This window comes from Thermobia domestica, chromosome 3 (genome assembly GCF_964235325.1).
Source record: "Thermobia domestica chromosome 3, izTheDome1.hap1.1, whole genome shotgun sequence".
In the NCBI taxonomy this organism is placed as follows: domain Eukaryota; kingdom Metazoa; phylum Arthropoda; class Insecta; order Zygentoma; family Lepismatidae; genus Thermobia; species Thermobia domestica.
The window spans coordinates 242,654,083-242,678,418 of NC_137456.1; the positions used below are offsets into that span (position 1 = coordinate 242,654,083).

The window sequence follows — 24,336 nt, forward strand, 5'->3', positions numbered from 1 at the left end:
TTTCTTTCGTTTGCCTGGAGCAATTCACCATGCAAGGTAGATGGGAAAAGCAATATACTGTTTAAAAATATTTCTCTTTCGCCAACATTTTCGTTTAACGAAGCAAATAGAAACGGTTCTTCGGAGAGCATGAATTTTTCTGATACGACTATATGTCCAAGCTTGATTTAAATGTGATCAAGTATCCCATTCATCATTACAAGACCTGCAATTTTTGAAAGCTTTGTACAGTTATAGGCATATAGATAATGAATTATCTAAAGTGGCTCTTTCTAAATTTTCTTGGCATCTCTGGTACTTGACGGAGGAATACGTAGCATTGGAGTTTTTTGATGATGAAGTTAACATAATGGAAAAACAAAAATTGGTTGAAAGAATTAAAACTATAAGGAGAAACCGTGAAGCAGCAAAGAGGCTTGACGCAAGGATAATACCATAAAAAATCTTGCGAAAAGAGAAATCAGTGATTTTGATACAACAAACAATTTTTTCTCGTGAGATTTAAAATACCCAAAGGGTTTGTTGAGTGTGATCCGATTTCATGGTCAGATAACAATGACTATCTTCAAGGAAAGACAATAGTTAAATTCATCTCTGTAATAAACGATGCAGCAGAAAGGGGAATGAAACTAACAGAAGATTACAACATCGTTTTTACGAAAAATGAGTATCAGAAACAGTTTCTTTTGCACAAAGTGAATTTTCATAGATAATCTTTTCCTAGATGTGACAAAAGTGAACTGTGTAGTATATAAGATTGAAAACCTATTGAAAACTTACCCCAAAACTACAGTACTACATAAATAAGGGATATTTCAATTTCTTCCATGTTATATTTTTTCTCTTTCCTCATAATGGTCTATGAATCATCTTGATGGAAAAACTTATTGGTATTCATGGGGAAACAAAGATTTAACTTTCTCTAGCAATTTGTTTCCAGTTTATGTAAAATACTTCCAAAATTCTTACAAATCTGTGATCCATAACTACAATAAAATAACATTACATCGAAGCATTTCGCTTTTCACACGTAATAACTCTTACAAGATTATTGGTAGCTTGAAAATAATACAAGATTTGTGCTTCTGGGAAAACGCCACCTCAAAATGATATGTAACATGGCCCTCTTCCTATTTAAAAATTGTGACCTGAATTCAAGATGGCGGACTTCAAGATGGCCGCCATAACAATGCTATACAAAATTAGGTTGTTTATTTCCTCTAGTTCCATTATCCAAGATATCTTTCCATTCCCTTAAGCCGTTTGTAAATTACAAAAGTTTATTCCAGCTTTTCCCCATATACTATGTATTGTAAACTCATTCAAAATTTTAGGTCGTTTGGGGCACCATTTAAGATTATTCAATGGATCTACTTTTTCCCCTGGCTTAATTTTGTCCCATATTGAACCATTTTAGAGGGTGAGTCCAAGGAAATTCCTAAATTTATTTTTCCCCATATAAATAAGGACCACCCTAATATATATATATATATATATATATATATATATATATATATATATATATATATATATATATATATATATATATATATATATATATATATATATATATCCCAGTATTGATGCAATTTAAGTCAATGAGTCATTGACTCAAGTTTCACGTGAAATCTAAATCCATGTGTTCTCTTCGCAAATCAAATTTTATCTTCCAATTGAAAATGAACACAAATGTTAAGATAAAAGCCACAGATTGTTGTGAAGCACGCAATTTTTGGTGCTTTTCAGGGATAGTACGGGTATGGTTTGAGAGACACAGGTAACAAATATGGTGAAAAGTGCAGAGAGTTCTTCAAAACATTACGCGAAATACAATATAATAATAATAATAATAGTAATAATAAATACAACCCAACATTGTTACGCGTACGTAAACAGCATTGTTTGCATACAGTTCAAGATTTTGTATTTATTTGAGCATATTTACACTTGGTTAACTTTAATGATTTCAACAAAATGACTTTCATCTATTATAGTTCCTAGTACGTCACGTGTCCTTCGTCATAACGGATTCGATTCTCTTTGCAGGCATCAGCTTGGCATAATCTCTGCTTCAGGGCAGTTATGACTTGGATACATCCAGTATAGGCAAGGTGACCAGAATTTTCACTTGCGAAAACGGGACGCATACGAATCGGCTACAGGGGGAGGGGGATATCTGACTTCCAGATTGCATTTTGGGACTCAGAAGTGTTCTCAATTTACAAAATACACAAGTAAGAGTGATAACACACCGTTTCTAACTTTACGTGTACCACACAACAAATAATGGTTCCCGATTGCAAGTTCTACCCAACAATTCTTTTAACTAGTTGAACACACAAAATTCCCACTCAATTCCCACTTGAACCACGAAAACTCAATTCCCATTTGAAAATTCAGAAGTTCTAGACACAGCTGAACCTTGGCAACGAGTGTTGGTACGGAAGGGAGTAGAATTTGCATTGACGATTTATATTTTGAATAATAATTACGGGACACCTAGCTCATTTTACTTAAAAACGGGACATTTAGGCGTCCCGTTCGAGAATCAGAAAAAAAAACAGGACAATGGTTGGAAAAAAGGGACTGTCCCGGCTTAAACGGGACGTCTGGTCACCTTGAGTATAGGGAAAACAGTTGGAAGGCAGAAGTCATTTATTACATATAACCATTAGACGAATATTTACAACCAATATGTTTATAGATATTTTGGTACTGATATATTGGATATCATCAACTTGAATGCCCATAATGATATTCATTGTAATAGGAAATAATAGTTGTTCTTGTTTTTACATCAATCATCAAGTTTACATTTTTTCTTAGAATCTAGCAAAGCAACGCTAGAAACTCATTACTAGAGCAACCCAAAAGCATAAAAAGCATAACAGCAGTTTACACAAATGTATGGTTGGTACCTTGAACATGGTTGTGGTTTAAGGGTCCAGAATAAACTAATTTTATAAGCATAATAAAGCATAATTTAAGAAAATAAAGCATAATTTAAAATATATAGCACAATTCTTTAAAAAATCTCTTTAACTACAAGTTTAACATACTGTATTAATATTTTTTCAAACCAATATTTACAATACAAAAGCGTTGAGAACAACAATGCAACAATTAAAAGCTTATTTTTATTTCTGTAAACTTTTCGGTGTAATCCTTTGATGTGGAGAAAAGAAAAAAGGAGAAGAAAAATACTTCTGCCAACAATGAATAATACATAAGAACGGTAGGAGGGAAGATAAACGGGCCCTCAGATTTTCGGTTCAAAATTGATCAAGGCCCGTTTATCTTCCCTCCTACCCATAAGAACTCCACACTATATTTGTTTAGTGTACCTCTTGAAATTGAGCACCTTCTGTACATTTTGGTGGCATATTTTACTTTCTCTTTCTGTATATATGCACCTCTAAGGTGCACACAAGTGATAAAAAAAAATACTCAAGTAAAGCATATCTCTTTATAGTGCATTAAGTAAACAGTTCATTAAATATGAAAGAAACTGGTTGCATAAAATATTAATAAATAAATCAAGATATTTAGAATATTTAATGTATAGTAAATATTATGCATTATACAGGATTAATGTAAAACAATGATTGAAATTAAGAATAAAGCATAATTTGAAAAAAATAAAGCTTAATTAAACAAAAAATAAAGCACAATGTGGGTTGCTCTACTCATTAACAAACATACATGGAATAGTTTAGGAACACAGGAATTTGTAATTCGATGTGCCGCATGAAGATGGTTATTGATCATATGCACAATGTACTCACATTCAAATAGAACTGAAAATTTGATTGTACTTTGCACAGTAACCTGGAATTTTCAATTGGACAACAAATATAAACATTTTGCTGTACATCTTAATCCATTAGGTACTTGTTTTAAATGTAGAAATTTACAATATTATTAGTGTTTAACGAAAAAATACTGTACCTTAAGAAAGACATAAGTAATATCAAACAATAGGTCTCGTTGGAGTGAGGAAAATACTATGAAGAAGTGCGAGGAGGAAATTCTCATGCGAATATTTGGAGATGATCATAGGCGCCGACTTGAAGAAAATATTGGGGGGCCAAACAATGAACAACATCATATTCAGCCGTTTTCTATCAACTATTTGATGAAGCAACTCTTTCCCCCCAGTTCTCGGTCCGCTCTCCTCTTCATTCGCTCCGCTGCGAAATTCACGGCTTAAATCAAATTTGCCTAAAGGCAATATAACAAATTCAAGTTCAAAATTTGGGATCTTCACTGCAACTTTTCGCACCATATTGATCTTCTCTTGTCATACAAGTGATGTCAGAGTGTTGGTTAAAGCTTCAGTACCCTATTAAATACAGTTTTGAAAACGGCGTTTTCTATTGAATAAGAAGGCTGTTACTAATATTTAATTAAGGCACGACGAAGCTTATGACAAAAATTCTTGCTCCTCTTTGTTAATTCTTCTTCGACTGGATTATATTGGAGGGGCGAGAACTCCACCTTTAAATATTGGGGGTCAAAAGTATCCTGCCCCCCCAAAGTCAGCGCCTATGGAGATGATCAAGAAAAATATATTTTTTGAATCTGAAGATTAATTCTGTGCAAAACTCAAATTAAAGTACATCTTGTCCAAGTTTCCATTATGACAACAGCAAGACTATAGCGCACAGTTTGGTTAATGGGATATAACCTAAACCTGGGAGTAATTCCGAAACTTTATTATTTTTATTTGCCTATTCTCCAGAGATAGAAAATATGTTAATTAAGACATGGCATGAGCCGAACAAAATGAGATATTTGGGACTAAATTCTCACGAATAGTTTTCGAGAAAGTAGAGAAAAATGAATGTTTGTAGCTTTAAAAGATATGTCGGTCGTTCTCAGTGATAATAATAATAATTTATAGTTGATTTTCTGCTAGAACAAATTGTATATTTATTTATGTCCTGCATATGTAAAAGAAAAACACTGTTACGTCAACAGATTGTTATCTATGGCTCTTGGCTTTCTTCTAATGTTACGCATATACTCGTAATAGTGATACACATATTACTAAGAGTGGCGCACATTCTTATTGACTGTAATAGTCGTGTTTTACAGTAATTGTTTTAAAATCAACTATTTAACCGAAATCGTCTAATTACTTTCTCAGGTTCTTACATTAATCACAGAGTACTTACCTCAACGCATCTAAAGAGAATTGTCAGCACCTGAAAGAAGAATGGAAGAAAATAAATTTCCCTCAGACACTTCTACTGTAAAATTCAGGCCCACTATATAATATAATTGTAAAGCAAAGGGTTTGAGGAATCTACAATTAGTTCACTTAAATGTTCCTATGATACAAATATGTATAGGCCTACCGTACAACCCAAATCATATATTGGTTCAACCAAAATAAATATCGAGAAACATCAGAAATCCCAAATATTACTCAAGCAAATATTAGAATTGAAGATAGCATATATATATATATATATATATATATATATATATATATATATATATATATATATATATATATATATATATATATATATATATATATATAATAGTAAACCCTTGCAATTTACAAATAAGCTTTGTAAATTGAGCTATTGAGCTATTAAAATAATTTATTTAGCCTCTTGTAACTTCCCAATTCGTTGATTACATAATGGCTGCTTGTCTGCGCCTTACACATGACCTGCAACAGAGAATCCAGACAATCGTGAAAAATTTCTTACCGACTACTAGTAACTATGTAAGTTCGCCACGTTTTATGATTCTTTGAATCACATTCTAAAAAGAAAAAAATGACTTGAACCGCCATTAAATTCGACAAATACTTTTAGAAGTTGTCATATACCAGCTGGTTCATACAGTTCGGAAGACTATTACTGCTTTGTAAGCACAGATCTAACAAAAAATAGTGATGTTACTATACTTTATACTAATTGAAGATAATTATAGAAGTGAAAGGAAAAATAATTAATAAATTAAGTATATGATATAAATCTACGAAAGTATAAGCACTGAGAGAAAAATAAGTCGAATTGGACCTGAAGTTAAACAAGACTAAATAATTGCACACATGATGCGGTTGATGAGGAAAGATATTCTTATTGAAAAGGAATGATGTGAGATGGAAAATTCTCCGCTGAAATCTTACCGTTCTAACAAAACATTCACGATCAAATGCTACCTATCATTAAGCTGTAAAGTTGGTTGAAATTACGTTTAGGAATATTAAAAAGACAACAAATTATAATTTTCAAGGAACAACTTTCCATGACTGGAAAATGTTCAAGCAACTTTCCGTGACTGGGAAAATTTTTAAATATTATTTCATATTTGGTAATTAAAAATTTATATGTTGTTTTGTGTGTGCAAATTGGAGGAAAAATCAATGATTCTCAAAATACATTTATTTAATTTGTGTAATAGAAAATAAGAAGTTCTGCTTTGATTTTATTCTGACTTGATTTACTGAATTAACTGTGCAACTAAAAACTTGAAAGAAACATGACTAGGTAAGAGTTTATTATATTATTAATTATTTTGTAAGTCAATTTCAATCTTTCAGTTATGCATACAGGGTGACTGGTAATTCGTTGCATTCCTTTCAAGGGGATATTCTACAAGTATTTTGGAACATTTTCACATATATGAACTAAGGGTCGCAAAGCAATATTTTCTGAGTAATTTGCACATGTATGATTTCTCTGCTGGCTAACGACAGTAGTACGAAAAAGTTTTACCCCGACCCATTTCCACATACCGTAGAGCGAAGAAATTTTACATGTGTAATTCTGCATACCTATGTAGGTCATCTGGTAATGTACAGCTTTTAACTCTGCACTGTTGCTGTGTTATAGGTCCGAACGTGAAGTAAATTGTAGTGGTCCAAAATCTATTGCTGCTCTTCAGAAATCACCTTGGCAACATCGCAGAAGCACTTGACCCAAGGAAATGACTGCGTGGTTGGGAACAGGTAGAATGAAGATAGTGTGCGGTCAAGAGAAAATGCAAACTAGGACGGATTTCATATCCAGGGTCGTGCATCTGTTTGGCCATCATTTGAGCAGTGAACGGGTGTGTTGTTTTCCAGCAGCCAGACATCTTTTGTCAGCATGCCACGCTCTGGGATTTTACAGAATCCCTCAACACACGCAGCAGTGAGGCAGAGTCTATCCTGCTAATTGTGGTACCCTTTACCGGCAAGTAGTAATATCCCATGTTGATCCCAAATAAACTTGATCATCACTGTCGTCGCTGAGATGAACACGGATTTCCATTGGTGATGGTACGTCAGTACGCTGTCATTGTTTTCGAGTGCTATTTATTTATTTATTTATGTGAGGGAATGACTCAAAAAAGGGTTCGGATCTCCAACTCCGAAGTCACATCGGTCTTTTAGGTCTTTCAGGTGGGTATAAGATTTGGGAAGGAACTAGCCCTTGCCTTCTAGAAGATAATATCCCGGCCTTTGCCTGATATAAGTAAAGAAAACTAGGGAATATCTAGTCAAACCAATGAAAGTGTGCCCACGTACCACCACCACGTGTTCAACTCTGGACGATGAGTCATTTCCTAGGGGCAAGTGCTTCTGTGATGTTGCCAAGCTGCTATCTGAGGTGCAGTAATGGATTTTAGACCACTACATTTTACTTCACGTTCGGACCTATAACACAGCAACGGTGCAGAGTTACAAACTGTATATTACCAGATGACCTACATAGGTGTGCATGTAAAATTCCAGTTTGGAACTATGTAAATGTAAAAGAGTAATAAAGCCAAGGGAAAACATTGTATTACGCGTATGAAATTGATGAAACATCAAGATTATGAATTTTTTATTATCAAATGTGAATTCTAAGGGAAAATGTATATTATTTTTTTCTGACATAGGTATTTTCCAAAAATGAAAAATTGATTTTTTACTTTATAAAACTATTTTTCATACGATGCCTATTACAATTAAAGTTTACGGTACAATTACGATGTAGGAACAACAAACAAGCGAAACATTTCCTACAAAATTTATGAAAAAGAAAAAAATCCACTTCAAAGCTTTCCGCGAAAAGTTAATCTCTATTGAAGAACGTTTATTGGCAAGGACTCAGTAAATGGTAAAATATGAACATGGGATAGGAAATGACAGTGGTTGTATCCAATCTTGTATCCGATCTAATTTGAGAAAGATTTTTCAGCGAGCAGCAGGCTCATTTGCCTCATTAATTATGAAAAGTGAAATGAAATTTTTGAGATTCACATCCCACGGTTATACACTATGGGCTAAAGAAGTCGGTGATGATGAGAAATGAATGAAATTGTGGAATGAAGAAAGTAGGAGAAAACAAAAGATCGTCGAGAAAACCCACGTACATAGTATTTTTCCACTCAAAGTTCACTTGGCTTCATTGAACCCGGGACCCCACTCGCCAGAGGAGAACCCTCTACTACTGAGCCACCACGGCCCCCTCTTTCATTGTAGAAGTAAACAATGATCTTATGTTTGGGTTGTGTTCTCAAAACATGTACTTTCTTCACGAATTTTGAATAAATTATTCGTGAATTAAAATGTGTATTTCGTTTTTATGTATAGGTGAAGGAAGTGAGGGAAGTAGGATATACCTCTTCACTTCTATCTGTTTTATGTACTTTCGTATTTAAACACAAAATAAAAAGTAGATGTAAAATCAGTAACAAAGTCGTAGTCTTTTCTTTGCTTAAATTTATAATTATCTTTGTTCATTAGTGTGTGCTTCGCAAAGCGATTCTCTTCAAAACCACCTGTGAAATGAACAGTTGGAAGGTTGATCTCAATAACTCTTTAATCGTTTACTTACCAGTGATGGAGAAGAGCCAATATTTGAATTATGAAGCAAAGAGAGAAAAGCATTAGCAAAGCGCCGATGATAACAATGCCATTGAAGAAAATTCACTTTATCATTAGGAGGAAAAAAACAATTCAAGTGATTTGTTCACACAAAAGAATACTTAAGATACTGACAGAATAAAGTAGATGTAAAACATTCAAAGATAGTATTAAAACTTATTGTCAAAGGTTATTGGAAACTTTTGAAGCTTGTAATTTTCGATCATCATGAAAAGTCACTCGAATTATAGTTTAATTTAAAGGAAACTAACATTGATGAAAATTACTTTAGATATGTAGTCTTTCTATTGTCCTTTATACGACCCGTTAGAAAACACAAATAACAATCTGAAATATTCAAGTCCATATACAAAGTTTGCATAGCAGCTGAACGCGTGTTATTTAACCGTTAAAAGTTTTACTGAATTGATATGACCTAACACGGAACTTAGTTAAGTTTTAGGCTATATCTTATTTTTTCAGAAATTGTGAGAAATATGACAAAGTGTAAGCAAGAACGATGTACATCGATGTATACAATCCAAATGTTCAATTCAAATTTTTCAATTATGTACTATTAAAATAGAATTTTATAACGCAATATTGTTAGCGTTTAGCAAAAAATAAAGTGTTCTTCTTATACCACATTCTCCAAACGTCTTTAGTATTTCTAAAAGGTTAAGATTGCAACTTGGAATCTGATATAGGTTTCCGAAAGCGAGAGAATGTGCACATACAAGGAAAAATGGACAGAAAACAACGAAGGTAATTCTTGGAGATTTGTGCTTCACTGAATCAGAAAACGAGATTAGTAAGAAGGCTGTGTTTCGAAGAAAAGACCAATTGGTAGGGAAAATAAAATTTAACATGAAGTAGAAACACTAAATTTAACTCATCGACAACTTTGAACTATCATATTGCAAACAAATCTATCAAGAAATATACTTTTAAAGTACGATAGGTATTTGTTTCTTGTGTATTATGAAGGAAAAACTTAAATATTCTCCGAAAATGTTTAAGAAAAAACGAATAGAGCCAAAAAAATCTTATGGGAATTAAATTAGTTCAATGATACTTGTAATTCTAGTTAAATATGTGTGAAATGTATTGTAAAATACAGGACCTCACATCTCTAAAATAAACTTTTCTCGTTAGTGAAAACGTGTTGCTTATTATCGTGAACAATAATAAAATTTGAAATCAATAAAAAATAAAACGTTTGGTTATTGCTACTTAATTGCGACCTTTTAGACTTACGAGGAAACCGATTCAAGTGTGACACGAAATTGTGGACGAGTTTATGAGGAAACGAAGTGCTTTTGTGTACAATTAAACCCATTAGAGGGGAAAATCCTAGATCTTAACCGTTCTGGAGATATAGAGGAATAAAGGAAAGGTTGGTGCTCCGATATTTTGCAATTTTTCGGCTATGTTGCGAGTGAATATATTTGAAAATTGCATTGAAACGTTAAAAAAGATGCACCAGGGTGGAACAAAAGTGGTGTTGAATGTTGAAGTGAGTGGCGTAGCTTTTACCCGGGGCTGGAAAATGAAGGAGCTTAAGGAATAACAAACGCCATTGAAACGAAGAACAAAATTATATGATACTACATGCTAAAATATCATATCATTATTTCGTAGAAAATGAGAAAAGGTGATATTAAAATGTATTAATTACATTGCCAAAGGAACAGAGACGTTATTGTGATAACAAAAATACAATGTTATATTTTGTGCAAAAGTGCTATAGAAAAACAAATTAAATAATATGAATCATAAACACATTGTTGCAGACGTAAGTACGACAGTGTGTAGTTGTGTGACATAGCTATATTAAAACGCAATGTATGGATCAAAAAGCAAAAATAGTATCTTCAACTTAAAAAACGAAAACCGGTACGCCTTATATACTGTATAGCACATACAGTTCCGATCGGTTAATATTTGTAGAAATTATAAATGTTTGGAAAGTTCGGACGGCTACCATTTTTTTTTTTTTTTACATTTTTCATCCAATTTGACTGATGTTACTTTTATTCGATTCAGCGTACCAAGAAACCTGAACATAGATACCTAACACGCCTATTTCAGGCAACAATGGAACTCCGGTATTTTCGCCTTCTCAGACCAAAATTCTTTACCTAGAGTTTTTTTTATGGACTCTTCGGTTTTGCGACCTTCATGTCTAAGGCGACGTATTACTACAGTTTCCTGAATAAAGGAATTATTCAATTTTAAAAGACTCTTTTACTTGCACTAACGCTACATACTCAAAAATTCGCAAAATCAATGACGTAACAATCATTAATTAGTTCAGTTTCTGTCATATGTTCCTAATTCTAAGAAGAAAAAAGTTATCAGCTTCCCCGAAAGTAGGGGTCCTAATCTATACAAATGAAATAAGTAATGCAAATAACACATTCATCTGATGAATCCTTCTTTTGACCCCCCCCCTTCACCTGACTGGTCTAGTGACTAGCGTGTTCGACTTTAAAGCACGTGGTCCCTGGTTTGTCTTTCGGTGAGAGAATCCAAAAACTTAATTTCACCATCACTTACTTTCCTTAATCACTCGTCTCTTTTAGCCTACTCGTGACACATTAAACTAAAATTTCATTTCTGTTCTCCATTTTTTTTTCATTTTCGGTTAGACTTGGACTAAAAACTAAGCCCAGAAATGGTAAATCTTGTTTCAACTGTCTTGAAACAGTATTGCATGTATATATATATATTTTTTTAATCTTAAATTTGAATGCTTCATCTTTTAACTTTGACTTCATATCATGTTTCCAGGTTTCTACAATGGAAAGTACGTCCTTCTTTTCATTTTCTTATGTCTTTTTTAAGGAGGTGGGTTTCGAACTTCCAGATGCTGAAAAAGAGAAAGAATGGGGAGAGTTTCGAAGAAGAAAATTAAGGACAGACGAGAGAGCGAACGTAATGGTCGTCAGTGGTTAATAACGTAATAGCGTAACTTAGCACATGCAACCTGGCAACGCCAAGGCACAAGGTGCAGGCTCCGATGCTCGCTAGCGTCCTTGTTCCTGTTCGTCAATGTCAAAATGTCATTGGGCCTGTTTTGTTCCAAATTTTGTCTACTTTCCGAATTTCTCGCTATTTATTTCCCAAAAACAAAAGAAGAAATATTATAGTGATGGGCACGAGCGGCTTCTCAGTGAAACTCGACTCGGCTCGAAACAGACATCTTTGAGCTCGACTCGAGAACTCGGCTCGAAAAATATATTCCAACTCGACTAGAGTTTGGGTCGAGTTTCGAGTCGAGTCGAACCAAAACGAGCCAAATCGAGCTAAATCCTGTTGAAGTTTCAAGTACTCCCTTCAAGTGTTCTACATAAACAATACGGTATAATCATTAATGATATTACAGTACTACTACCACAACTTCTTCTTCTTCTTCTTATTATTATTATTATTATTATTATTATTATTATTATTATTATTATTATTATTATTATTATTATTATTATTATTATTATTATTATTATTATTACAACACTGCGTATAACCATGAAAAATAGGGGGTTTGTATCTCAATATTAAAAACTAGTTGGCTGCTGATCTCGATCGCCGAGAAATCTTCAGAAGGTAAGTACATCGTTCAATTGGTTCTGGGTTTGAGTTCCGCAGGAGCAAGTCTTCGGGCTCTAGTCAAAAATTCTTAAAAGTTACAGGGCTTGCCACGTTCACTCTCTCGTCTGTCCTTAATTTTCTTCTTCGAAACTCTCCCTGTTCTTTCTCTTTTTCAGCATCTGGAAGTTCGAAACCCACCTCCTTAAAAAAGACATAAGATGTTCAAAACTACCCAGCCCGGCTTTAGGGTTGTCAACGCCTCAAGCAGCTCGGCTCATAACTCATTCACTATCAAGCCGAACCGAGAAGTGAGCCGAACCAGTAGCACACCCAACCGAGCCAACTCGAGCCGATGGCTTACCCGAGCTGATGGGTTACCCTAAGCGTGTTGGTTCGAGCCATTTGTTCACCTGAGCCGATTCGGTGGCAAATCCCAACCGAGCCGGCTCTAGCCATCGACTAAATTGACCGAGTCGATGGTTAATTCCAACCGAGCCAGCTCAAGCCATCTTCTCAATTGAGCCGAGCGGATGGCTGATCCCAATCGAGCCGGCTAAAGCCATCGGCTCAGTTGAGCCGAGCAATTGGCTCATCCCAAGAGAGCCGTCTCGAACTGTTCGCTCAGTTGAACGGAGGCGAACCGATTGACATCACTAGCGGAGTTGGGCTTCTGCTTGGGCTCAAATTCGACCGTGCAGGTCTCAGCCTTGATGGTAAGAACTACAGGATATAGTTCTACTGGTACTCACGATATTTGAGACTGTTCTAAAAAATATTGTCGTCTCGTTATAGAGACGAGACGAGATGCGAGTATGTTCCCTGTCGTGAGGAACACTAAAAGTATTCCACATTACTGCTTACATTTCTCATGGCTTTCGCTTTCCAGTGTAATCAGGCCATGATTTCAAAACGAGCGAACCATTTATCAAACTTGACTCGACTCGAAATTCGACCTCAAAAACAGTGACTCGGCTCGGAACTCGACTCGAGAAAATTACCTTTGACTCAACTCGAAACTCGAGTGAAATTGGAGTCAAGTTTTATCTCGACTCGTGCCCATCCTTAACATATAAAAAATGGGGAGAAATTTTCATAATTTTGAGTGTTTCTAGGGGAAATTTAGGTGGGAAGTTAAACATTCGGATTCAGCGACCAGAAAAGCATGAAGTAAGCAAGCCTGTTTGCAGAACTGCATTGAATTTTTCCAGGTAAGGTCAATATATCCTATTGCCTGGGCTATATGCTATTGAAGAGCTTATAAAATAATATTTTGCGAAATTGAGGACATTATAAATTAAATATATATAAATAATGTACGGAACCTCTAAATTTGTTTCAAGGTCCTCAGCGGTCCACGGATCACCTAATGGAAAAGATTGGTATCGGCGAGCGCCTACTGCTTATACAACCCACATCCTCATGTGAGTTTTGCTCGGTTGCAGACGACTAGGCGTTCAGCTGACTACATCAAGTTCGAGCATTTACGAGAGATTTACAAAATAAGTCATTTTTATTTTCGAGGACGAGAAAGTATGTATGGTGATAATGAAAAAAAAAAAAAGTCGAATTCGAGATTTAAATAATTCACACGTTCCATGGCCCATACAATCTGTATTTTCGACATCTGTCAATCTGTTCGTTCAGATGTAAACTCGCCTAAAGCCATACCGCTCAATGCATCTCAACCAACATATGGTTCTCTACAAAGGTTTCGAATTTTCTTCCTACCCCTAAAATCAAAATACTTTACTGAAAATTGAAAATAAAAATTGGTATTTTCTCGAACACGTCTCTAGCGATTTTCTTTATATTTCACAAATCAATAAAAACTCATACTGTAGTATACGAGTAAGTTATTTCTGTGCGAAAAATCGAAAAGGGGTAGTTTACTTTTAACAGTGAGTTCTGTTCGGGCGATTTCCTCAAAAAATAACTAAAGTAATTTTAATCACATTTAACAAATAAATACTTCATTAATGAACCTGAAAATATAGTATTACTCTTTGTTCTGAGAAAAGTATAAGAGGGATAGTTTATTCTTAGCATGTGGTTTTATTATGATTTTCTTAAACAACGATTCTGGTGATTTTGTTCATACTACATAAATGAATATTTCATTTATAATCTAACAATATGACATAACTCATTTGTGTTAAAATATCTACGAAGTTTATTTTTGGGGAATTTTTTTAGACGATTTTCTGAAAAAGTAATTTCGGAATTTTGTTCTTATTTTATCAATAACTCTATAATATTGTGTAAGTACTCCTTACAAAAGAAAAAAGAAAGAAAAGAAAGAAAAAAAAAGAAAATCAGAAAGGTAGTTTACTCTTGGGGATGAATTGCTTTTCAGATTACTTTTTCAAAAACGACTCTGGCAATTTTCTTCATATTTCCTTATTATTGCTCTAGTGTTGCATAAATTACTTTCAATGAGGATACCCACAAGTGTAGTTTACTATTGGAGGTGAGCGTTTTGAGTTCTGTAAAATACGACTCATGAGATTTTGTTGTTAATCTATAAACAAATATTTCATTATCAAAAAAAACATTGTAATTTTGATCGTATTTCAAAAGAAAATGTTTTATTAATAACTACAGCACAACATGATTTTTTTTTGGACCGAGAAAGTTTAGTGCGGTGGCCCGTAACTTTTACTTATTTTCTTTCTTTTCGCAATAATACAAAAGAAACTATTGCCTTTCACAACGTATTTTTTAAAAAAAGAGAAAGTGTATGTGTGTATTCTTTAGTATTGAATCATCATATACTAAAACAGATAACTAGAGTTTATTAATTAATATTTCTACATAGTAGGATATCATCAAGAAATGTCTTGTTGATAGTTCGAAAATTACTTATTAAGACTCAAGTATGAAGTGTGGCGCTTTACGGATAAGAGACGTGGACATTGAGAGAAGCTGGAACTCGGATTGGATTACTGTGCTGATAGAAGGAAAGGCAGAAGGAAAACTAGGAAGAAGAAGACCAAGGATAAAATATCTCGATGCAGTAACGAAGAAGAGAACTTATAAAAGTATAAAACAGCTCTCCCAAAGTAGGGAAAAGCGTTACAATTTTAATGTTGCCGACCAACCTATGATTGAGATGACAAAGAAGAAGTAGGATATCTATTATAACATCCTCTTTTTAGAATTCAATCAAAAACCAATGAAATTTGAAAATTCTTCTAATACATTGAGGAAGAAATAACATAATAACTGTAAATATCTTTCGGAAACAATGATTTTTATAGAAGATACTGAAAAGTAGAAAATATTTCATTTTTTCGTGTGATAAAATGAATAAATTAGACTAAAACTAAAAAAGAATGAAATCTTTGAGTTTTACGTCCCATGGTTATGCCGGCTAGGCTAAAGGAGACGGTGATGAGAAATGAATGAAATGGTAGAATTAAGAAAGTGAGAGGAAACGGGAGAATCCCGAGAAAACTCATCAACACGGCGTTTGTCCACCACAAAGCTCACTTGTCGCCAGCTGGGATCGAACCAAGGACCTCATGCACTAAAACTAAAAAGTATGGTTGCTCTCTCACTAAGGTAGGGCTAAAATGTATATATATATATATATATATATATATATATATATATATATATATATATATATATATATATATATATATATATATATATATATATATATATATATAAAGGAAAATCACGAAAGTGTTTCGTTATAATCGTTTACAAACAATCGCACCCAATGGTTTTAGTCTTAGTTCAATTTTTCATTTAACCCAGCAAAACATCTCATTTTCAGTGCATTTTAGAAAAGTATTGTTTTGTAAAGTATTTTTAACGGTTGTTATTTTTATGCCTTAACTTGCTTAATATGCACTTTGACCTTTACAACTGAAACGTTAAATATAATTGACTTAATCTTCTTTTTAGACGCAAGTGCTTGCTTGTATTCAATAATTTAATATGAACAATGAGGTTGTATCCAGTTTTTTTCTTCTGTACCAGCTCCTTAACGTTAATCTACGTTTACTTCCCTTAAGTTACTGTTTGTAAAATAACGTGGGTGTTTCCTCCTCTTGTTCCATTAAATAGAAAGTGACTTCCGTGCGTTAGCGAAGCAGACAGAGTGAAACCCCAACAAAGTAATGCATTATACGTAGCGTGCATTTGCTTTCCTTTTGTGCCTTCAACTTTGGTCTTCGCGGAAGACAAAACCACTCACGCTTTTCCCCGGTGGATGAAACTCCCAGACAGACTCAAGCACAATGGATAGATAGGTGCTAACACCATTTACCGGTTTTCCTATGCCAAAAGTCTAGAAACTCTTTTCATTTTATAGTTAAGTCAAATATACTGAGCGTTTCACATCACACATTGGTCCTATACGTTTTAGTCTCATTGTAACCACTTTCTGAACTATTATTATTTGTAGCAAATAATTTCATACAAAATTTGCCCAAGAATTACTTCTGCTTTCCACTTGTGACAATCATACATTTCGCTCTATTTTCGGTCTACAAATTGATATTGTTTGCATCTGGCTTCAGTTTAAGTATATTTTGGTTTACTTGCCCTAAGGAATTACCTCTCCAATACTGTCAACGTTATTTTTTCGAATTCAATGTATAGTGTGTTTAGTGTGTTTGAAAATCTTCCCATAATGAATTATGACAAACAGATACATTGAAACTCCACTTACAGTAAGTATTAAGCCTCATTGCGTAGCATACGTCTTTGATGAGTTGAGGTTTAGCGTCCTTCATATTTTGTCGGATTTTTGCATAACATACACAAAGGAAAAAGTGTACGTTTCTAGCTTATATTTTTCTTATGTCAACAAGTAGCTACATCCATTGCGTTGAGTTTTTGAACATACTGTATAATTTCTGAATTAGACCACCAACACTTTTAATTTATGTGATGTAGGAAACAAGCTTTCAATTAATTAACTTCAGAAGATGTCAAAAATGTCTTCTTATAAAGAATTACTCAATTCAAAATTTTGCCACGATCATTATATATATATATATATATATATATTACTAATGGGAATTTGAATTCCTTCACGTTATTTTTGTGTGGTTATTTCTCCTGGAAAATATCGTTGAATAGTGATGAGCAAATGCAAGACCAAGACAAAGACCCGGGTGGTTTTGGTCTTGCACATTCAATCTTTGCATCCCCCCTCCGAAATAAATTCCTGCGTACGCTACTGTTACAGATTCCTTCTTATTGGACGTTTGTGGCGTTTCGCCAGCACAATGTCTGAGGCAAAGCAGTGCAAATCCCTCTTTTGCTATAATTATCTCATGACGAGCCGACAAACTTTACCAGCTTGAAGGTCAAAGGTTTAAGTTTATTCCAGATAACACCTACACGTAGAATAGCGTCTGATTTCCCGGTAAGTAATTCTCATTAATTAAAAACGCAGGAATGAATCGTAATCCAGCACCAATGACACCTTTCTTTGTGTGCAACATGCTTTGATTAGAATGACACCTGTGTGGCATGAAAACGAGTAATAACTACACAAAACGCCACATTGTAACTATATGCTACAGGGGCACATCAACTCACACGGATTGCATAAACTAGTGGGAAAACATTCACTCCAGCTGTATTCCCACTGAAGCCAAGAAATTCTATTCAAAGATGTAACGATTTTCCCCCTTTTTACATTCTATAAAGAAAATTCAAGTAGTATCGGTATTTGTGCAAGACTCTTGCGCAAGAGTCTTGGCCTTGGTCTTGCTCTTGCATGCAAGACTTGCAAAAACTGCAAGACCAAGACTCTTGCGCTCATCACTATCGTTGAACTATATACTTTTGAGTAAACAACGTAGACCTGAAATAATGGGTATTGCACTAAACGTTGGATTTTCCACATATAACCAGTTGGAAACACTGCTTATGCCTATCATGTTTTTCTTAATGCGATACCGTCCACTCTTGTTGTATATGTGTTTATCTCATAATATGTAACATTTTTGGCTGGTCATAATTTTTTATTTGTACAAATTATATGAAAATTGTATAATCGTGATATTGTGTTCAGGGGCGAAGCGATGCATTTCCATGATAATAGTGTTTTATTTTTTCAGTTGATATCTTTTCGAAAATATTTCAGTATTTCGAATAATTTCTGCTATATTAGCGTTGAAATAAGATTTGGTTCGAAGAAGTATTCAATTTGCCCATCTCTAAAACTGACGTTTTGTGTGCAAAAATGTTGGATGTTAATGGAGGATCAAAATAAAAAAAAAAAAAAAAAAAATGAACCCACGTGTATAACTGCTCTACGTTTCCGTACAAACTCAATGCGTGATTTAATGAATTGAGTTGATATGAACTTAGCGTCCCATTCATCAACGAGGTTATATCTTAATGTGGAATCCAGAACACACGAGCTTCCTCTAGTAATCGAATCTGGTCTCCCACGCCAATAACGCGTACGCTATCCTCACAGTCACGAGGGAGCTCCGTGGTTTAATGGAAATGAACGTTGTATGTTGTTTGCAGTAATCTTACGATTTAGTGAGAGTCTAGCAGTCACATTGTTTATTCTTATATCTTTGTGTGGTTCCTCCTATTAAGAAATGAATAACCATGAATATAAAACATAAAATTGTGTTCTCTAACATAACTTTTACAATTTGGCTTGTTTCTCATGTCCAAGGACTTCCTATCTCTGAACCTCTAGAAAATGTTTCTCCGAACTTAACAAAAATAACAGTTTCTCTTGAAATTGAGAAGAAAAAAGCCATTAGCTTCCCTGAATGTAGTCTAGTTACAAATCACAGACACCTCGTAGCAGAGCCGATTTTAGGGTGTCCGATGCCCGATTGGAAACAATTTTGGTCGACCGAAGGTTTCCAATCCAACCTGTAGTATGTTGTTGTTTGTACTTGATGAGCCGAGAGTGTGTTACCTTTTGCGCGAGGCTGTCTTAAGCACGAGGTTCAATTGGTAGAAAAGATGTAAATACTGAAGTGTAACCCTGCCTCGAATCATTTGTCTAATCAGAGTTCTAGAATCCCTGAAATTAGTTAATATTTTGGGCATCAGTTACACTAGTGGGATATCTACAGCATTCTGTGTGGCCTCGCGTAGCATACTCGCTAACGTTCTCGCTTTTAGTGCGAGCGTTGTCGGGTTCGATTCCTAGTGGAGCCACTCGCTCGAAAATGTCTGTCAGCTTATTGAGGCAAGCCATCCTGAGTGAGGCTTTTCCTCGGTTTTCCTCATTCATACTTGGATGGTACCTAATATACATGTCAATTCCTCCCTTCCCCCTTCCACGAACAGTGTGCCCACCGAGGGATGTCATCCCACATTAGGGACTTAAAGCCATAGATGCTGGTAATTCCCAGAAATATGTCTAAGTAAGTAGAAATAAATACCCCATTTCGTGGAAGTGTTAGTATTCACAATAACAATTAGAAATTTGAGAATTTTTCTAAAATTTAAGAGCAGTTCTACAGATACAATTAAGTTGAGAATGAGGTTCAATTCTGATCAGCATTACATAAGGGTGTCGTATCTGTTATTATTTTATTGTATTGTATCATACGTAGCCTATACGTAGCTAGGCAATAACATTTAAAATGTAAAATTGAGCTGAGGAAACTCACTAGCAAACTGTGCAATATTATCTAGTATGTTCATCTTAGCACACCAACATTCCAGTTAATTATCTCTATCAACGAGCAAAGTTTCATCAGGATGCCTTAAACAACATATGGTATAGAGATGACAGATTCGCACCCACGGGGGAGGGGGTACAGCAAGTCCGGATCATTCAATATATACCTGTACACTTTCTCAATTAAATTAGACTTGTTTAACAGGGAAATGGTTGATATAATATGAAAATTTATCTTACACTTCATCTATACTCTTCCTTTTATAAAAACAATCTTATTCGATCATTTTCCCCTCTGAAAATATAGGTGGAAGTATTTTACAAGTACTTATCGTCTTTTCGGGTGCAAAATAATACCCTTCAATACTACATAGACGTAGTGGCTTGTAATATTGGACCCCTCTCAACAATAATTTATGAGTGCGTGCCTGCCTCTTAGCATACCAACATGCCAGTTGATAATCTCTATCTACGTGCAAACTTTCATGTGGATTCCTGAAAGAACATATGGTATAGATATAAGATCAATCGCAAGAAACTTTTTGTGGTTATGAATATTTGAATATACGAGCGGCTCGGGGAAAGACATTGATAATTTAAATTTTTCTAATTTTCGAGTAAACTGAGAAAGAATGTTCAACATTTTCATACAATGCAAAACAAATGACACATACCAAACAAGTTATTTTGCCATCTGCAGGGAAAATTCCGAAATAAAACTATCTACATACTGTTCTGTGCTTCGCCAAAGTCAACCCATTCCACCAGAAAATTCAGTTTTACCGGAAGTTGCGCTTACCATTGCCTTTTCCCGACCTACTCATATATTCTCATTACAATCAAGACTTGAGGGTCTTCACTACAGCGAAATTAAACTACCGTTAATTTTAGAATTGTTCTGTAATATCTTCAAAACAAATAAAAATATTGGAAAAGCAGGAACGTAGTTAACTAAGCAATACGATTTTGCATGTGATACTTTTACCACAACTCACCAATCTGCTTTTGCTATGCCGCCATTTACAGAACCCGCAAAAAGTGCTAAATCTGCCTACAGTTGCAAATCGAAAGCAGATAGATGAGTTGTGATAACGGTATCACATGCAAAATCGTATTGTCTAGTTCACTACGTTTCAGCTTTTCCAATATTTTTATTTATTTTGAAGATATTACAGAAAAACACTAAACTTAGCGGTGGTTTAATTTTGCTGTAGTGAAGACCCTTAAGAACGTTCCCATGGGTAACCCGTATCACCATGAAAAGTTCATTGGTTACTCAAAGACAGAGGCGCATCCACGCGGAAGGTCTAAGGATCCAGGCCCTTCCTCCAAAACTTCGCAGCTCGACATATATTTGTACACTTTCTTAATAAAACTATGTTTATTTAGCAGAGAAATGACTGTTGTAGAATAAAGATATGACCTTACTCATCATCTCTTATTTCTTTTCTGATAAAAACAATTTAGTTTTATCATTTTTCCTAAGACTATAGGTAGCAGTACTTAAAAATTAATTATCTTTTTTTCGCTGTAGAATAACACCCGTTTGATCCTATATAAATATAGTGCCTTTTATTATTGAACTCTCTCTCAATCTTTAGACTTTTCCCAACAAAAATTTCTGGGTGCATGCCTGCGAAAAGATCATGGGCAAGCAATCCCATGCAAACTGTGCGTAGTATAAAGCAAAAGATTTCGCTCGCTCAGCTCAATAGTACCATTCTGTCAAAAATAAGAGCTAATCAATTAATTTAATTGTCATTTTCGTGTTCAGCAACTCAAAAGTCACGAAGAAATTATATTCGTTTCTCTGTAAACATCCAGCCTTTGGAAACTTGTGGAACAGTGTTATAAATGTCATCCTTTCTTGATAGACTATCCTCAATACTGTTGAGATTAGCCAGTTTGCCTAATGCTCAGGATGCAAAACATTAATCTACCCGTTCAACACAAAAGTAAAATGATACTAAATACTTTTATTCGACAAATCTAATGTATTAAATACTTTCAAATGTTCATTCATCTTAAAGTACCATGTAATTTTGAGATAAAATTGCTGTATTTAAGTCTAGCATTGGAGAAGATTATCTTGTTAGGAAGTTTGGTTTATCAAAAATCAAACCAAATTCCATCACGTGGAGTACACTGTGACACTGCTACTTGCTTAAGACCTTTAATTTTTATTTCTTTTTCTGTTTTTGGAAGTCATGATTTAGTTCGTTGCTTTTATTTTTGAAGTTCTTGTATGAGTGACATCTGTCGACCATTAGTCTCTCCGTGACGGGGACAAATTGCTTCGCTTCTGAGGTCCCCATTAAAGTGCAATCAATCAATCAAAGGGAAAGAGGCATTTCAAGAAGGAAATTAGTCGTTTTATTTTTTTCTTTCTCTTTCTTTATCTTTTTCTCTTTACTAACACCTCTCCTTTTCTCTCCATGATTCCCTGTTTATCTGAAAATAAGAAAGAAAGAAAGAAATAGGACTTCCATCAGAATACTCACATTTCTCTGTGAGTATCACAAAGTTTCGTGGACTCGAGGTGTTCATGATCGCCACTTTTGTTCTAGACATGCAACTGGTAACTTTTGGGTCACCAATCACGAAGTAGGTAAACAGTTCCATGTAAGCAACTCATCCGAATCCTCCGTCGTTGTTGTTATTTGATCGGATTATGTTAGCTCCTAGTTTTCCTCAGAACATTGGGTAATTGCCGTATTGCTAAGACCATTTGATTTACCAACTTCACAATTTCATCGCTAGATGTCAAGTAAATAGTGTTCTCAGTTTGTTGTGAGTCTGAGTAACTGTTCCACAGAGAAGCAACCACCATTAGCGGGAGGTATTTGAGAGATTCATACGTAATACCCGAGTTAGACTAGGGCTTCGTCCGTTTCCATTAACAAAGTATCCCGACTTCTACTAGGGCATTGACCGTTTTCACTGATAAAGTACCGGTACTCAGAATGCTACTCGGGCGTTGTTCGTTTTCATTAACAAAGTACGCTGAGATTTACTCGGGCTTGGTCCATTTTCATTAATAAAATACATCGAGTCCTATTCGGGCTTGGTTTGCTTCCATTAACAAAGTATCCGCATCCTACTCGGGCTTCGTCAGTTTCCATTAACAAAGTACCTCTAGTACTACTCGGACTTCGTCCATTTCTATTAATAAAGTACTCTGAATTCTACTCGGGCTTCGTTCGTTTCCATAAAAATAACTATCCCGAGCCCTACTCGGGCATCATTCGTTTCCACTAATAAAGTACTCACAATCCTACTTGGGCTTTGCCCGTTTCCATTAACGAAGTACCTCTATCCTACTCGGGCATTGTCCGTTTCCATTAGTAAAATATTCATGATCTTACTCGGGCTTTGTCTGTTTTTATTAACAAAGTACCCCGAGGCTACTCGGGCATTATCCGTTTCCATTAACAAAGTACTCAGAATTCTACTCTGGCTTCCTCCGTTTCCATTAATAAAATACCTCGAGTCTCAGTCGGGTTTCGACTGTTTCCAAGTACCCTGAGTTCTACTTGGTCATCATCCTTTCCATTAAAAAAGTACTCAGAGTCCTACTCGGGCTTCATCCGTTTGCAATAATAAAGTATCCCCAAACTACTCGGGCTTTGGATTCGAAGTGTTAACTAAACGAAGGATGCTACAACAGAGACGAAGCAAATAGAAGAAACAGATAATATTTAGAATAACAGATAATACTTGGAGAGTTGGTGAGTATTACTTTGCAGCAACTGCATCGAGGATGACATTAAGTTAATGAAACCCAAAAAGGGAGAAATAGAGTACGGAATTTTAAGAAAGGGAAATTAGCTCATTTCCTTTTATTTTTGATGAGCTTTTCCATTAAATAACGCTTCTTAAAACATAGTAGGGTCAATTTAGCGAAAAAGAAACGTTAACCTAAAACAAATCCCTATAAAAGATCTGTGAACGGTTTTTGTTTCTTCCAGATACAATGATTGAAAGAAAAAAAGTTTACCAAACTCTGGTAACCGGAAGTAGCTTTCTTCAAGATGGCCGCCGATAACAACGAAAATTTCAAAAACCTCCTGTAACTTTCTTATTTTTAATCATAGAACAGTTATTTTTCCATCAAACTTACGCTTTTCGTCTCTACCAGGTGCATTGGTCGATAGAATGAAGTATATCATGATCTGAAAACGGAAATGGCTTTTTCAACATGGCCGTCTCGAATCTAAAAGATCGGAAAAATTTCTGTAACTTTTAAAATCGAACAATAAGTATT

General features: G+C 34.8%; 1 protein-coding gene and 1 long non-coding RNA gene across 2 annotated transcripts in view; one reads left to right on the top strand and one right to left on the bottom strand.

The window, feature by feature from the left end:
- Positions 1–24,336, bottom strand: part of LOC145680996 (uncharacterized) — a 1,339,336-nt gene that overhangs the window by 564,937 nt on the left and 750,063 nt on the right. Inside the window, exon 4 of the mRNA XM_081752259.1 lies at positions 5,178–5,207. The gene's annotated coding sequence lies outside the window, so the exon portion shown is untranslated. The remainder of the gene's footprint in view (positions 1–5,177; positions 5,208–24,336) is intronic.
- Positions 1–24,336, top strand: part of LOC145680997 (uncharacterized) — a 597,524-nt gene that overhangs the window by 520,280 nt on the left and 52,908 nt on the right. The window lies entirely within an intron of this gene.